The sequence below is a fragment of the Chiloscyllium plagiosum genome, unplaced genomic scaffold, assembly GCF_037043375.1.
Source record: "Chiloscyllium plagiosum isolate Xiang-an unplaced genomic scaffold, Cpla_swu_hap1 HiC_scaffold_6, whole genome shotgun sequence".
Taxonomy (NCBI): Eukaryota; Metazoa; Chordata; class Chondrichthyes; order Orectolobiformes; family Hemiscylliidae; genus Chiloscyllium; species Chiloscyllium plagiosum.
In genome coordinates this window covers 19,546,926-19,563,444 of record NW_028270144.1, presented here as the reverse complement: position 1 = coordinate 19,563,444, position 16,519 = coordinate 19,546,926, and the positions used below count along the sequence as shown (strand labels likewise).

At 42.4% G+C, this 16,519-nt stretch overlaps 1 long non-coding RNA gene across 2 annotated transcripts in view; it reads left to right on the top strand.

Annotated features, from left to right (window-relative positions):
* Positions 1-11,445: 11,445 nt before the first annotated feature.
* Positions 11,446-16,519, top strand: part of LOC148149720 (uncharacterized) — a 42,720-nt gene continuing 37,646 nt past the window's right edge. For both annotated transcript variants that reach the window (XR_015757334.1, XR_015757333.1), the window contains exons 1-2: positions 11,446-11,725; positions 14,790-14,933. This is a non-coding gene — a long non-coding RNA (uncharacterized LOC148149720). The remainder of the gene's footprint in view (positions 11,726-14,789; positions 14,934-16,519) is intronic.

The following is a 16,519-nucleotide window of genomic DNA, read 5'->3' as shown; positions in this document are numbered from 1 at the left end:
GTTAACAGGGCATAAGTGGAAGCCAATGTACACTTTCAGCAGATGTTACTGGACAGAAGAATGCAATTGAAACTGACTCTCTTTTCCAACAATGCTGCTGTGTTCACCAAGAAGCATCTCTCCAACTTTTTGTTACTACATTTTACGAAGGCACAGACTTTATATTATGGGATGTGAGTGGTCATTTGCCATTGCTGATTGTCTAAGTCCCCCAGCAGTTTGTGGTGAAGCAGCGATTCCCTGTGAGTTGAGAATGACCTTGATATCCTGCATGATTTGTGCTACTCCACCAGTAGCTTCCTGACGACGGCAGCTCATGCTCAAACTTTTGTGACTCTAAAGAAAAGGTTGAATTTGTACATTAATTACCCATTTATTTCATGCAGAAAGTGAAATCCCATAACTAACAGTGTAAAGACTAATTTAACCATAATGGCCAATCAACCCTTCCAGCCCAGAAAGAAACCCAATAATCCCCAAGTTGTGAATTGTCTTGAGGTTTTACAAGAGTATCAAAAATTTTCCTGTCTGACTAGCCTAGTATAAGTTATCATTTCTTCTCTTTCTGTCCTGATTTGGATCTAAATCACCTGATTTCCTTTTCCACTGAGCAGTTGTTTTGTTCAAATTTAAATCTCATTGGTTCAGGAGATAGAGTGTTGGTCTTTTCAGTCACTGAGGTCCCAGATGCTCCATTGCCTTCACTGCATCCCTTATAGATTCACACTCACTGTGAGTTTGTGTACAAATGGTTAGGGAGTAAGTGAACATAAACTTCCTCATGGTAAAATGGCAGTGGAGTAAGGCTTCCCAGCTCAAGGCCCGTCTGATCTGCTGTTCTTTTTGTTTCTTTTCTTGTTGTTCTTGTGTCATCTCTTTTACTTTATTTACCTTTAGGTGAAGAGCTTATTCATGGTGACAGCATCGATGGTGGCAGATAGGCTCAGCAGTGCAGTCTCAGGGGGATGGGCAGTGACGTCTCCAAGGGGGATGGGCAGTGAAGTCTCCAAGAGGGGTGGGCAGCAGCGTTGTCTCAGTGGGGGGCCTGGCAGTGTGGTCTCCAAGGGGGTGAGCAGCGGCACCATCTCAGTAGGGAGGGGGGGGGCGGCAATGCAGTCTCTAGGTGAGAGGAAGGGTTCATGGGCAGCAGCAACATCTCAATGGGGGACCAGACAGTATGGTCTTGGGGGGGGGGGGGATGTGTTCATGGGCAGCAGCACCATCTCAGTGAGAGGTCTGGCATTGGGGTCTCTGGGGGGGGGGCATTGAGAACTGGCACCATCTTATTGGGGTCTCTGGGGATGAGGGTCATAGGCAGCAGCACTATTTCAGTGGGGGGGCCTGGCAGCACAGTCTCTGGGGTGGGGGGAGGTCATGGGCAGCAGCACAGTCTCAGGAAGAGCCTGGTGGCATCGACCCATTGCAGCAGTGCCATAGGCATGTTTTCTGCATCATCGAGGTGGTTCTAGCACCGACTCATGGATGCAGCTGCGGAGGCAGGTTTGGGTTACCAGCAGCCTCTGCATCCAGTGCAGTTTCATGGTGGCAGCAGCAGAGGCAGGTTTAGGTGCAGCACAAGACCTGACGGCATCAACAACAGCAGCATTGGCGAGGTACACCCAAAGCAGACTCATGGCGGTGGCAAGTTTGGGCTGGCCCAGTACGGGCGATTGGTAGTATCTGCATTGGCGAGGTCCATTGAGGACTCATAGTGGTGAGGGTATTGATGGAGACAAGATGGCACTGAAGAGCGGTAACTTCTGTTCCAGTGACAGCAGCGAAGGGGACTTGTGCTGGGCCACCAGGCCTAACAATGCACTTAACAAGAAGGACTGTAAAATTGGTCACTTCCTTTATTTCTTCATATTTCTGCCATTTGGTTTATTTTTCTGTGTTTTAAGATGGTGCCAGAGAGTGGCACCACTATGCACGTTGTAACAGGATATAAGTGACAATAAATTAATCAAATCAAATGTAGCCAAATACATATCCCCCACTGGAGCAAGCTCTGGCCCATATATTTCAAAAATTATACTTTTACAGATTATATGCAATGCAATTACTTTTCTGAAACAGCTAATCAGGATAGTTTAATGTGATTAGCTGAGAAGGTACAGCAACAAATTGAAGTTTTGATAATGTATGAATTCAATTGCACCAGATACAGAGGAACTTTGTTTAGATTCCCTACAGTGTGGAAACAGACCCTTCAGCCTAATCAGTCCACACCAACTCTCCAAAGAGTAACCCATCCCCCATCTGACTAATGCATCTAACACTATGGGCAATTTAGCATGGCCAATTCAACTGGTCTGCATATCTTTGTGACTGTGGAAGGAAACCGGAGCACCTGGAGGAAACCCACACAGACACGGGGAGAATGTGCAAACTCCACACAGACGGTCACCCGAGGCCGGAATCAAACCTGGGACCCTGGTGCTGTGAGGCAGCAGTCCTAACCACTGAGCCATATCTGAAGGACACTGGTGGGTAGTATTCTGCTCAGTTAATTGAATGCTGGATAATCAATGCTGGATAACATAATTAGCCAGACATTGGATCATCCAAAAATTTGGTTAGTCGAAAGCCATATAATCTATTCTCTCTATTTTATTTTGAACATATTTAAGTAAAATTAATTTAACAAGCTGGTTAAATGATTTGATTTTAACAATCCAAGACAGCTCAATGTTATTTTGTACATATTTAAATTTTATGGAGCACTCACTGGGACCACAAAGGAAATAGAGCTGTATCATTGATAGTGGAAGACAAGTAAATAACAGCCAATTAATCTGACATTTTATCTCTCAACTGTCTGTTTACGGCAGCTATCTCTTCATCTACCTTTCTTGTTCTATTTTTCTCCACATACTGAGGGTTTCAAGTCAGCAATCCAGCAAGTCTTCAGGAAATATTACTAAGGCAGAAACAAAAACAGAAATTGCTGCAAACGTTCAGTAAGTCTGCCAGCATCTGTGAAGAGAAATCAGTGTTAACATTTCGGGTCTGGTGACCCTTCCTCAGAACTTCACTGTTAGAGGTGCTGCCTTTCAGATGAGATGTGAAACCTGGGCCCTTCTGCCCCCACAGGTGGGCATTTCCAACTCCCCAGTGTTGCTAATTTTGAAGAAGAGGATGTAACGTTTCCCCAGGCAATCTTTGTCCTGGCAGCCAACACTGCAATGGTTATTGTCTGGTTCATTGTAACACTGATGTTTGTGGGGGATTGATGGGTGTAGATTTGGCTGCTGTTTTTCATTTGCGCATCCACATTTCAAAAGCCTGTCTTGGGCTGTGCAGCACTCTGCAGTGTTCCGAGGTTAGAAGTGTTGCTTCGGAAATGCAAATTCTTTTTTCTTCTCACACAGATTTGTGCCTCATCAGTCTGCAGTTCCCTCAGGGAGGGGGAGCTAAGGAATTGGAGAAGCACTGAAAAATCATGGAGAAAAAATCTCTTTCCATGTTAATGGAGCTCTTCTTAACAAACAACTTCTGCATCATTCAATTCTTCATGTTGCTACCTTCCTACAATGTCAGTTCCTGATTTTCAGTGATCCCTCAATGGCAAACATGGCAGGATCCCAAGTTCTGGAATTACCTCCCTAAAACTTTCATGGCACTCCCTCATCCGTAGGATTCTTTTGAAACCTACATCATTAATTTTCCCCAATATCTCCTTACATGGCTCAATGTCAATTTTTGTTTGGAATCTCTCCTGTGAAGAGTCTTGGGCCATTTTAGTAATCTACAAAAAAAAGTTTTGTTCTGTTAATAGCTCAGCTATTTAAAGATATAGACATGAAACCGACTTCCTTTCCAGGGAACTTGCTTCTATAAAGTCCAAAGCCTAACAGGTGTGTTGCGGCACTGTAGTAATGCTGTTGGCTGACTAAGCCATTGGCTCGAGTTAACGTTCTCCAATTGATAGAATTTAATTGCAATTAGTAAATCTATGATATAAAGCTAGTGCTTGACCACAAAACTGTTGTGGATTGCTCTAAAAAAAATCATCTGGCTTATTGGCTGCACTTTGAGAGGAAATCTTCCCTCCCTATATATATATGTGACTCCATACTGCCCTCTGAAATTACCTGGGAAGCCATTCAGTTTAAGCACAGTTATGCGTGGGCAATGAATGTTGGCTTTGTGAATAAGGTTCACATCCCTTAAAAGAATCACAAACAAAGAATACAATTTTCCCCTCCCAGGAGGTAGCAAGAAGGGAATTAATTGGTTGTGTTTGCCCTGGCAAGATACCGACCCTCTGCTTGCCAGCACAGCAAGTGGATGCTGGGAAAGCAGATCTTTTGGCGACTTTCCCAATGAGCCTGTAATTAAGGCCTTTAAGTAGTCAATTAACAGCCGCATTAGGGCCTCAAAACACCATGAGTTCTGTTAGCTGCCTTCCTGGCAGATTGGAAAAGTGACTTATTTCCCAAGTGAGAAACCAGGGTGATCTAACAGCTGGGTAAGTGTGGACCTCATTTACCCCATCTGGGGGCACACCAAGGTAAGGAATGGAGGCAAATGGGTGGTTGCTGAAGGCCACGCCTCTGCCTCCCATTCCCCCTGACCAACCTCTGAGACACCCTTTCAGTGAGACCTGAAAGAAAATGAGCCATGCTTTTTACAACTGGATCCCCAGTAAGCGAGGCCTCTGGAACGATCTGGAGAACCCTGCAGATTCTGGCCTCTGATTGGCTGGCAGGCTTCAATGCCTGTGATTTGCCAAGAAGCTCTTCAATCCATTCTTCTCTAGTTGATTGGAACTCGGCTGGCAAGCTTTCTTGTGTTATACTAATGGTAAAGTACACATGATCAAGTTTTAACTTCTATCAACTAATTTTAATAACTGAGAGCTCTGTGGACTAAAATGGTTTCAAAAGGGAAGAGATGCAGCCCTAAAATGGCTTCAGAAATCACCTGACTACAGATTGAGGGCTTTTGCCCGAAACATCGATTTTCCTGTTCCTCGGATGCTGACTGACCTGTTGTGCTTTTTCAGGACCACTCTAATTTAAACTTTGGTTTCCAGCATCTGCAGTCCTCACTTTTGCCTGCCTGACTACAGATTGAGGCAGGTTCAGGAAACCAATAAATGTAGAATAAATTAAACTGCCAGAACTGAACTTACCATTTTATCTGAAGACATTGAAACTAGTCAATTGAGCCAGGAGTCGAGAAACTTGCATTTCCTGATTACACTTTTTATGAAGAGTTGCATAAATTGAACATGAAATTGTTGCCTACAACTATTCAGCTTGTGGCATCAATGGAGTCAAACTCTGGATTACACAAATGAATCACATTTATTGAATTGGAGATGGCTCAGAAAAGATTTACCAGGATTTTGCCAGGACTGGAGGGATTGTGTTATAAGGGTGGGCTGGGGCTTTTTTCACTGGAGCATAGGAGTTTGAGGGGTGACTTCATAGAGGTTTATAAAATTGTGATCGGTATAGATAAGGTGAATGGCAAAGGTCTTTTCCTTAAAATGGGGGAGTTCAAAACTAGGGGGCATATTTTTATGGCAAGAGGAGAAAGATTTGGCAGGGACCTGAGGGGCAATGTTTTCACACACAGTGGTTTGTAAATGGAATAATCTGCCAGAGGGAGTGGTAGATGCAGGTACAGCTACACATTTAACACATATTTAGATGGGTACGTGAATAGGAAAGGATTAGAGGGTCCATGCAAGCAAGTGGGACTTGTTTAGCTTGGGAAACTTGGTCAGCATGGACGAGTTGAACCAAAGGGTCTATTTCTGTGCTGTACGACTTTGAGCAGCTGAGAGACAGAATTTATAACAGCAAAGACTGTTATACACTTTTTTCTCCTCTTTCTCTCTGCCTCTTGAAAATTAAGACTTAATGAACCTGCCTTCACTGACAACTCAAGGATTCTACAAATTTCTGATGGAGATTCAATACTTCAACTAAACATGGTCTCCAGTTCAACTATAATAATCTAAGAACTCGTAACGGTTTAGTTTTTTTAATATCTGTTCTTGGTCTTCCTTTTTGTGCTAGCCACTCTCTCCCAAAGACAGCTTTATACCTGTCTTTGGGAATATATTTCATTTATTATTTTCCTTGGGGTTGGTTGGTCTTTCTTTCACAGAAGAAAAGTTTGTGATTGACTCCTTAATGCTGATCTAGTGGCAACATTTCAATTGTGTGCTGAAAAGTATTAGAAGCATTTGTTGCAACCAGTTGAGGGCATTTAAAACAAAGTGAGCCAATTCACCCCTCCTGACCTGGTCATTACATTCCTGGTGGGCCAGTCACAATCTTGCACTTAAAGTCTGGTGATTGGGTGGCACAGTGGTTAGCACTGCTGCCTCACAGCGCCAGAGACCTGGGTTCAATTCCCACCTCAGGTGACTGACTGTGTGGAGTTTGCACATTCTCCCTGTGGCTGCGTGGGTTTCCTCTGGGTGCTCTGGTTTCCTCCCACAGTCTAAAGATGTGCAGGGTAGGTGAATTGGCCATGCTAAATTGCCTGTAGTGAAGGGGTAAATGTGTGGGTGGCGGGTCGGTGTGGCCTTGTTGAGCCGAAGGGCCTGTTTCCACACTGTAAGTAATCTAATCTAATAAAACTTCAGCCAAACAGTGATATTATGTTACCATGAAATGTCTGGATTTATTTTTGGTGTGTGACTTAATTGATCTACAGATTTGTATGATCTCCTGAGTAAATGTTTCTATGCCTGTAGTATGTTTATGGTGGTATCCAACTGCATCTCCTCAGGAGTTTAGTATCTTTTACTGAGCATCTTGTCAATTGAACTGTATTCGTTGATTCACAGCAAAGCCATTCAGCCCATCATGTCCTTACCTGCTCTTTGAAATAGCTACCCCAATTAATCTCAAACCATACTCTTTTCCCATAGCACTGGAAGGGTTTTATTTCACTTCTCTCTCATTCCCTTTGGAAAGTTGTTATTGAGTCTCAGTGTGTGAAAGGCTCCTCTGCTGGTTCTTTTGCTGATCATCCCAAATCTCTGTCATTTAATTACTGAGACTTCTGCCTGTGACAACAATTTCTCTTTATATACTCAAAGTGAAATCACATTGTTTGACAGTTAAAAATTGAATGAGTTCCACTTCATCTGAAACCCCTTTGAATTAGAATATTGCCCTGTAAGTACTACCAAATATCTGCTCTATGGTAGCATGAACAAGCATCTCGTAAGTGATACTTTCATTTATATTGTTGAGAATTAGAAATTTCCTTCCATGATGATTTGCATTGTCTGTTGAAATGTCTACTATTCTGTGCCAGTAAGTTTATACTGTCAGCAACAATTAGAGACAACCAGATTTTGCTGGCAAGCATCAAAGATATCTAATTTCACTTCTGCAAACAGAGCTTTCGAATCTGTAAAGAAACTAAATGGCCATAATGAGAGTCTGGGTTCTGATTTAATACCTTATCCCAAAGGCAGCTATCGCAAGAGATCAATATCCTTAGTTGCAACAACAACACCTTACATTTACTTTTAATATAGTAAAATACCTAGGCCCATCACAGAAACAATCAAATAAATTTTAACATCAAGCCATCTTCAAGATGACATTGGTGGCAGATAGGAGGGTTCAGGCTCTGTGCCCACACTCCCCGACTCACCTGGCCGGCCACATTCTTCTTTGTGTTTTTGTTTTGTCTTGTTTCTTAATTTCTCTTTTGTGTCAAAATTCACCTTTTCCTCTTTTCTGCGGTTGCAGAAAGGGCAGGCGGTTGCTAGGGCCTGCTGCTGTGGGGGCAGCCCGGTGGATCTGAATGTCCATTCCTCCTGGCCATAGCAACTGTGGCTCTATTGAAGGTTCTACCATCGATGGCGCTGGTCCGTTCCCCCCGGCAGTGGGTGCGGTGATACAGCAATGGCAGCATGGTGGCTCCAGTTCATTCCTCGTTGCTGTGATGATAATGTGGCAGCTTCAGGCAGTGAGTGAAGTGGTGATGACTTCAGCAGCTTGGTGGGTCCAGTCTGTCCCTCCTTGTCAAAGCTTCTGTATTGGCTTCAGCAAGGGCAGGGAGCTGGATCTGGTCTGGGAATCCTTGTTTTGATTGCTTTGGCAATGGCAGCCCTTAACCATTCCAGAAACCCAGGAGGGAACAAAAGATTAACTTTGTCCTAACTTGTCTCAAAGATTTCTTTTTATAATTTCCTCAATTAAACTGGTGCTAAGTTGTGATGGCTTATACACACCTCACTGTATTTTCTAAAACACAAGTGATGATAGATTGCTATTCTAATCTAGGCAAACTCTTAACACAAGTGGCCAAGCATATGGTGAAAGCTGTGATGCAGCTGAAGAGAGGGAGGCACAGAAACAGATAAGTGTAAGCAGATAATTTCAGAGCTGAAGGCCCAAGGCCCAGTCTTTGAGGGACTAGAGCAGCTCAGGGATCTTGGAGGGTTGTGGATGAAAGGAGGTTACAGAGATAGGGCAGGGTGAGACCATGGGGGAATTTAAAAACAAGGATGAGGATATAAACATTGAGGTGTTGATAGGACAGCACGTCTGCCTTCCTGGGATGACAGCGGTAGTGCTTATTTTCCTCCCCCCCCCGCACCTCCCCACACCCATGTTGTGTGTGTGCAGGTGTGAGACACAGTAAAAGACACAAGGTGCACAATCCTCTATTCAGTTTCCACCACCAGGAAGAAAGGAAACACCCGCGTGGCCAGTGACAAGCAGTGCCCTTCATCATCCTTTGTTTATATTAGTCAGCCAGGGCTTCCTGAATGGCCTGTGTTAACAGGTAGTCAATGAGATCCGCCTGCTTCCAATCATTACATTGTCACTAGGTCAAAATACTGGGATTCCTTTTCCAAAAGCACTGAGAGTGTCCCTCCATCCCAAAGAATGAACTCATTCAAGCAGTCTGATCACCACCACCTTCTCAAGGAAAGTTAGGGATGGGCAATGATTTCGGTTCTAACCAGTAACATCCACATTCATGAAAAAGCATAAAACAGTTGCATATAGCAAAACCCCCATAACCAGCAATGTAATACTGAACAGATCATCTGTTTTAGCAATGGTGATTGAAAGATAAATATTGGCCAGGACATAGGAAAGAATTCCCCTCTCTTCCCTCTCGAATTTGAGGCCTACTATCAGAAACATCTCAGTTCTCATTATCCTGTCAGTTATTCCACCCTGCACTTCTCACACACTGACACATTGTCACTGCTGAATTTGTAAACTAAGTCATTCCAATGTTTGTGTAATGTTGCAGCTTGTAACATAACTCCATATGAGAAAAAATTTGAAAATGTGTAATAATCACTGACTGTTGCGTCGAAGAATTCCGACTGACTCCATTGAATGTGTATGTGTGTGAATTACTCAATGCATTTTAACACTAAAATGAATCTTCCTTGGAAATTAAATCCCTGAAGCTTTTAGACTTGTCAAATTTCACTTTTGCAAAGCAACAGTCACACAGTGTGAAACCTTCTCAACATTTCGTGTTTTCACATTCACTCATTCTCTGATATCTGAGCTGCTGAGATAGTGGTTGCCAGAATTGCCTGCAACAATGACTGGTTAATTCATGTATTGATGGATGTTTAATTAAAATATGAAGCATACGTGCATTAGAAGATGTTCTTAGCTGGGGAATTAGGGCTGTGTGTATTGCCACTAAAGGGGTATGTGTGTGTGTGTGTGTGAGAGAGAGAGAGAGAGAGAGACAAGTCTTCATCTCAGACTTTCAACACAGAGCTTCTGTCCCAGAGACTGGGACACTACCACTACACTGCAAGATCTCCTTGTAGTTTGTAGATCTGCTTTTCATCTGCTGTTTAAACAGACTCTGCTGCACAAATAGACTCTGCCACAAATAAATTATGTTTATTTTCAGATAACTGTACAGATTCTGCTGTTGCAAATCTTACCAAACCTCCTCTTCAAACAGAGTTCCACGGCTGACATCTCAGACAGGGTTATCTGTCCTTCGTGTCTGGGTGTGGTGTGTCAGGACCATTTCCAGGTCCTGATCTTGTTCTGGTGGTCAAGGCATGACCTTTGGGATCTTCCATAGGCAGCAAAGCAAGAGTGAACCTAAAGGACTGCCTTCTCATTAAACCTGGTGGGTGATTGCCCACATGCAGGGCAGATAATGGCCCAGTGATAATTTTGTTAAAGTGGTAAACCAGAAACTTGGATTAATTCTCTGGAAACAGGGTTTTAGATCCTACATGGCAGATGGGGAAATTTAAGTGAACTGAGTAGAGCTGAATATAAAAGTGAGCACGTGTCATGGCCAGAAACCCTAAATAAAATTGTCTGCTTTCAACTTACTCCAGATAATGGAAAGCATCAAGACTAATTTACTAAAATACTTTTACAGTTTTACAGTTACACTTTTACAGTTACCGCATCACCTCACAATAGAGATGATAACGATACACTGTTGGCTTAGCGACCTTCCAATTATACCAATGAGGTGGACCACCAGCTCCTAAAATGCCTGAACTTGTCACACGTCTGAAATTGGAGTTGGTTGAATTACTTCAATGTATAGTTTGTGGATTCCTAATGAGTTGCTGTTTGATGACCAGGCTGACTTGGGAACCTGCCATGGACCCGCTATCTCTGCCTTCAACTTATTAGCTTGATAAAAGCCTCAAGAGAAAGATAAAGTCACCATAATTCCAGAGGACCAAGGAGAAAAGCAATCATAATGTAACTTCGTTGTTATTCCTCTGTTGTTTGTGACACATGAAACTATCATTGATGGTTGTGAAAAACCTGTCGGATTGACTAATGAGAACGAAATCTACTCTGTTTACTTGATCTGGCCTACATGTGACTCCAGAGCCAGTTTCCAGCATTGTGATCAGTTCTGAACTACTCTTTGAAATGACATCGTGGCTCATAACCATCCACTTGAGGACAATTGAGGCAATAAATCCTGGCCAGCAATATCCACATCCCATCAACAGAAAAGAATCAGATAGATACTCTGGTGTTCCATCCTGCCTTTGAAAGGTGGCAGGTTCCTCCCCAATGGGAGAATCTCTGTACAGGGCAATTCCACTTTCCCATCAGAAATTTGATGTGGAGGGTGTCATAAATAGCTGTATCATGCAATAGTTGGTTAAGATGGTTCACAAGCTGCTAAGCCGTTTGTATTTTCTGAAGACTTGAGGAGTCTGACTTCCAAACGTTAATTGTATTAACTAACATCCCCATCTTAATTACTTTTTGCCTAACTTTTAGTTGCACTTCATCCCAATCTCCTAATTGTTGGCCGCCCAAAGATGAGTGGATGGGTGAGAGCACAATGGACACCACCTACTGGTGGGAGAGTGGTTTGCTTGTGAGTCCACCCAAGATTGCATCCAGCTCCAGGCAACTGGCTGTGGAGGGGTTTGTTATGTTCAAATGCCTACCTCTCGCCCATATTTATATTTGTACCTGGACATCCTTGCAGATGGAGCAGACGGTTGCCACTGACGTATTGAGGCCTTGCACAACTGATGGGCACCGGGATGGTCACCTCACCACATCAGCTCAAAAACCCCTCCCTGTCCAGACACAAAGTTGGCTCCCACAGGATCAGGAAGGTTCAACTCTTTGATGCTCACTCGGGGGCAAAACAGAGGAGATGAGGAAAATCAGACAATGTTGAATCGATGATGCCGGCTCCGATGTAACTCTGCTTGAAGGAAGTATTTTTCACACTTCCAGGTGATAACACAAAGGTCAGTTTTGTGTCTACTGCTGTTTGCAAATTTTTAAAAATGTAACCTAGACCTGGGTGTACTGAGCAACATTATAAAGTTTACATATGATGCAAAACTTGAGAAAGTAATAGAGATGAGGATAGTTAAGAGTTCTGGATGAAGGAAGGTGAAATGGGCTGGAATCAATGTAGAGAAGTGTGAATTCAGGCTCTGTGGGAGGACAGATATGGAGAGAGAGTGAACCCTTCTAGCCCCATTTTGGAAAGTGTAGATGAGCAGGGAGACGTGTTACTTGTATGCACAAATCCTTAAAGCTGCCCTGCTGATTGATAAGGTGGTTACAAAGTATATGGGTAATTTGATATCGAGGAGCATTGTCATAAAGTTGCCAAGGGGAAGGACTCCTCTTCTAAGGAGAGGTTATAAAAGAATGGAATGTTTTCGTTTAAATAGAAATGATTTAATAGAGGTGACATAATAGAGATTTTCAAGAAAATTGAGAGGTTTCTGTGTGGTAGAATGGGAAAAGCCATTTGGTCTGGCAGGTGGGCCCAACAGTCAGAGGTAATAGATTCAAAATCACTGTATTAATTTGAGAGGAAACAGAAGTTTTACCGCAAGAGAGTTGTTAGTCCTGGAACCTGATTGCATAAATACTTAAAAAGAGAGGGTCAGGCATTTGAGACACAGAACCATATAGGGTGATGGACAAAAAAAAATCTACATGTGGGACAAAGCTCTGTCAAAGAGGCAGCACAGGCACATCAGAACAAATAATCTCACTGACATTGCAAGTATCTATGACACAATGAGGAGTAAGCTGAGGGTGGTAAGAATATCATAAGTTTAGGATACTGAGTAAAAGTGAGGCTGACTGTCCTTGATCTTAACAAGAAAATACTCCAGGGAGAAGATGGAGAAAAAGGGCTTCCATTCACAGGGTATTTTCTGGGTATCACACAGTGCTTCAAAGTTAATGAATTTCTTTGTGGCAGTCGCTGCTTTAGTGAAAGCAAATATAGCTGCCAAATTGCACACAGCAGCAGACAAAATAAATGATCAATGAATCTATTCTCGTGGTGCTGAATGAAGGATAAATGTTGGGATAAACAGAGAGTAGTGTTGCTGTATTTTTCTAAATTGACCCAATCAGGCAAGCAGGGTGTCCCTTTACTGTTTCATCCAAAGGATGGTGTGTCCAAATTTCCAATGCTCCCTCAGTTCTCCACCTGTGTGTCAGCTTCAATCCGAGCAATTAGAACATACAGCACTGAGTTTGGATGTCAATATGGAGTCTACACAGGTTTGAAAAGCAGCATGAAATTAAAGGCTGGGAAAGGATGAAGGCGGCTTCCGATGCCACATTTGCAATTTTTGAACATTATATCAATGCTCTTGCCCTGTTTGCTGACAGATGTATCATTCACTTGTGTGTGCATGCACAGTGGGACATGAGGGACCAATCAGGACCTGCCATCAAGGTGCAGAAAGCATTACAAAATGTTAAAACAAGCACTAACAGCTGCAGCAGGACTAATCTGCTTAGCACCAGTGTGACTGATTTGCAGAAAGTTATGTGCAAAATGCAAACACCAGGTTTCCATTTTGCAAACCAATTTTAATCTTTTAGTGAAACAGCGTTTGACAAAATGAGAGAATGTCATGTCGGCTTTCAGCCTTCCAAAACTGCCACTGTTTTCCTCATGACAAGCAGCACATTAAACATCCACATTTCACACTAAACGTTTGGCTTGCTATTTGAACACCAGTTGTTCTGCCAACGACTAAAGCAATAATTACCAGCAAACACTGGGGGGATTTATAAAAAACATGAGCAAGTGAAATGCTCAAAGCAGAGCAATCAATCACTTCATCACCCTCTACCACTAGAAAGAAATCTGTAAAATAGTCAATTTTATAATTGGAATTGTTAACTAATAACGATAGAATAAGTACAGTGTCTGACGATTCCTTTAACTTGACACTTTGCAACCTTTTTTTTTAAAACATGAGTGATTTGTTGGTCTAGGATTCATATATAGCACTGCACATTATTCAAAGATATTTGCCTTATGAAACTGCTGCCGAGTCATGCAGAGGAATTAAGATGACAAGAAACATGCTGAAATAACTCAGTCAAATAAAAGTAGAAAAAAAGACAAGTAAACACCCACTGTGGACGTCACCAAATGGTAAAAATTCATTTAGTAAAATAGGTAAAACTTTACAAACAGTTCATAGGAATGCTATTCCATTTCTGCTGTCATAGTTTCCAAAGCAAGTAAGAATTGTCTAAAACTGTGAAATTAACAAAAGGGATAAGTCCTATTTGTGATCAAAATGGAATAAAAAAGGCTCTATTTGGGATCAATATTTTTAGTCATATGTTCTATCTATGGTCAATTCATGTGGGTGGCATGGTGGCTCAGTGGTTAGCATGGCTACCTTATAACACTAGGGTCCCAGGTTCGATTCCAGCCTTAGGTGACTGTGTGGAGTTTGCACATTCTCCCTGTGTCTGTGTTGGTTTCCTCTCATAATCGAAAGATGTGCAGGTCAGTTGAATTGGCCACATTAAATTGCCCATAATGTTAGGTGCATTAGTCAGAGGGAAATGGGTCTGGGTGGGTTACTCTTTGAAGGGCCTATTTCCACACTATAGGGAATCTAATTGAATGCTGAATATTCTCTTCTTTATCCAACACCTCTGGCTCCAGTTTAACTTGATGTGCTCAGAACAACAGAGTCCTGTACTATTGACCTTTCCTGCAACTCACTCTCTTTCCTCTCCTTAAACATTCACAATTACCTTTCAGATACTGGAAATAAACCAGCTTCTACCAAAAATAAGGACAAATAAGTAAAGAGATAACTATGATTAATACTTCATTAAACTTATAGGCTGAAAGAAATATTAAGGGCCATTTCTAAATCATTGCTGAGTTAGCAGAACCTAAAAGCTGCTGGAGATCTTGTGTGAAACTGTAACCATTGTGTACATTGCTTAGCCAAGCATAAATGGCTCTGAATTGTTAATAAATGTTGCATTTGTTCTTGAACTATTTTCTAATTCTCCTCATAGATGCAGTTTAGGAGAACCTAGTTGAATGCATGAGAGAGAAATGAAGAGAAGGTCATATGGAAAGGGTGAGATGAGGAAGTCTGGAAAGAACATAAACACCAGTATGAACCAGTTGGGTCCAATGGCCCAGTCTGTAACCAGTGTGTAAGTTTCTTCTTCCTAAAAATGATAGCGTACCATTTAAAACATGGATTTATAATGTAAAGTATGGATTTAAAATATTTAAAATATGGATATATACCTTCTAAGTGTTGTTTATTCAATCCCAAATATGAGCTTGAATCAGGAAAAACAAACCATGAGCTCCAACTTAAAAAAAAAAGGTAACATTAAGAACTGAAAAATAAATTATGACTACATATCTGTTACTGTTGATTCCTAGCTAAGAAACATCAATATAAGATGAATTTATACAGTTGCCATCATATGAGATGATAGTGAGCAATGCTAACTATTGAATTGGTTTAAAGTTATACAGTAGATGAGAATGATATGATGTGCATTAATGTTTTTTCTTCCTTTATTAGCCCTTGCCCCTTTTGCTTTATTCCAACAAAACTAGATTTGAGTCAGACTTTTGTTCTCACCAGTGTTATGCCTTTTGAGCACCTTGCCCAAATGATCATTCACCGAGTGGGCCCAGTAAGAGCCCTCTGCATCATATATTTCTAACAACAATTGTGTTAAGAAGGAAGGAAAATAGAGGGGGTTTTGAGGATAAGTGCAAGGAGGTCTTACCACAGTTGTACAGGGCTGTTGTGGAACTACACCTGAAGAAGGGTGGCATGGTGGCTCAGTGGTTAGCACTGCTGCCTCACAGCACCAGGGTCAATTCCAGCCTCGGGCAACTGTCTGTGTGAATTTAGCAAGTTTTCCCCGTGTCTGCGTGGGTTTCCTCCGGGTGCTCTGGTTTCCTCCCACAATCCAAAGATGTGCAGGTCAGGTGAATTGGCCATGCTTATATAGTCAATTAGGTGCATTAGTCAGAGGGAAAAGGGGTTTGGGTGGGTTACTCTTCGGAGGGTTGGTGTGGACCTGCTGGGCCGAAGGGCCTGTTTCCACACTGTAGGGAACCTAATCTTCTTCAAGTATGATGTTAGATGCTTTGTGTTAACAGGTTACTTTATCTTCAGGGGAAGATCATCCCATAAACATAGGGATGTAGAGAATAGGTGCAGGAGTAGGCCATTCGGCCCTTTGAACTTGCATTCAATACATTCCTGGCTGATAATGCAATCTCAGTATCCCGTTCCCGCCCTCTCCCCATATCCCTTGATCCCTTTAGCCACAAGGGCCAGGTCCAGCTCTCTCTTCAATATAAGTAATGAGCTGGCTCCAACAGCTTCCTGTGGGAGAGAATTACATAGGTTTCACAACTCGCTGAGTGAAGAAATTCTTCCTTATCTGAATGGCTTGCCCTTTATACATAGACTGTGATGCCTTGTTCTGAACTTCTCCAACATTAGGAGCATTCTTCCCTCATCTAGTCTGTCCAGTCCCATCAGGATTTTATATGCTTCCATGAGATTTCCTCCCCCCTCCTCATTTTTCTAAATTTCAGCGAATACAAACCCTATCGATCCAGTCTTTCCTCATATGTTAGTCCTGCCATCTCGGGAATCAGTCTGGCGAACCTTCGCTGGACTCGGTAGCAGGAACATCCTTCCTCAGACCAGTAGACCAAAACTGCACACACCACTCAAGATGTGGCCTCACCAAGATCCTGTATA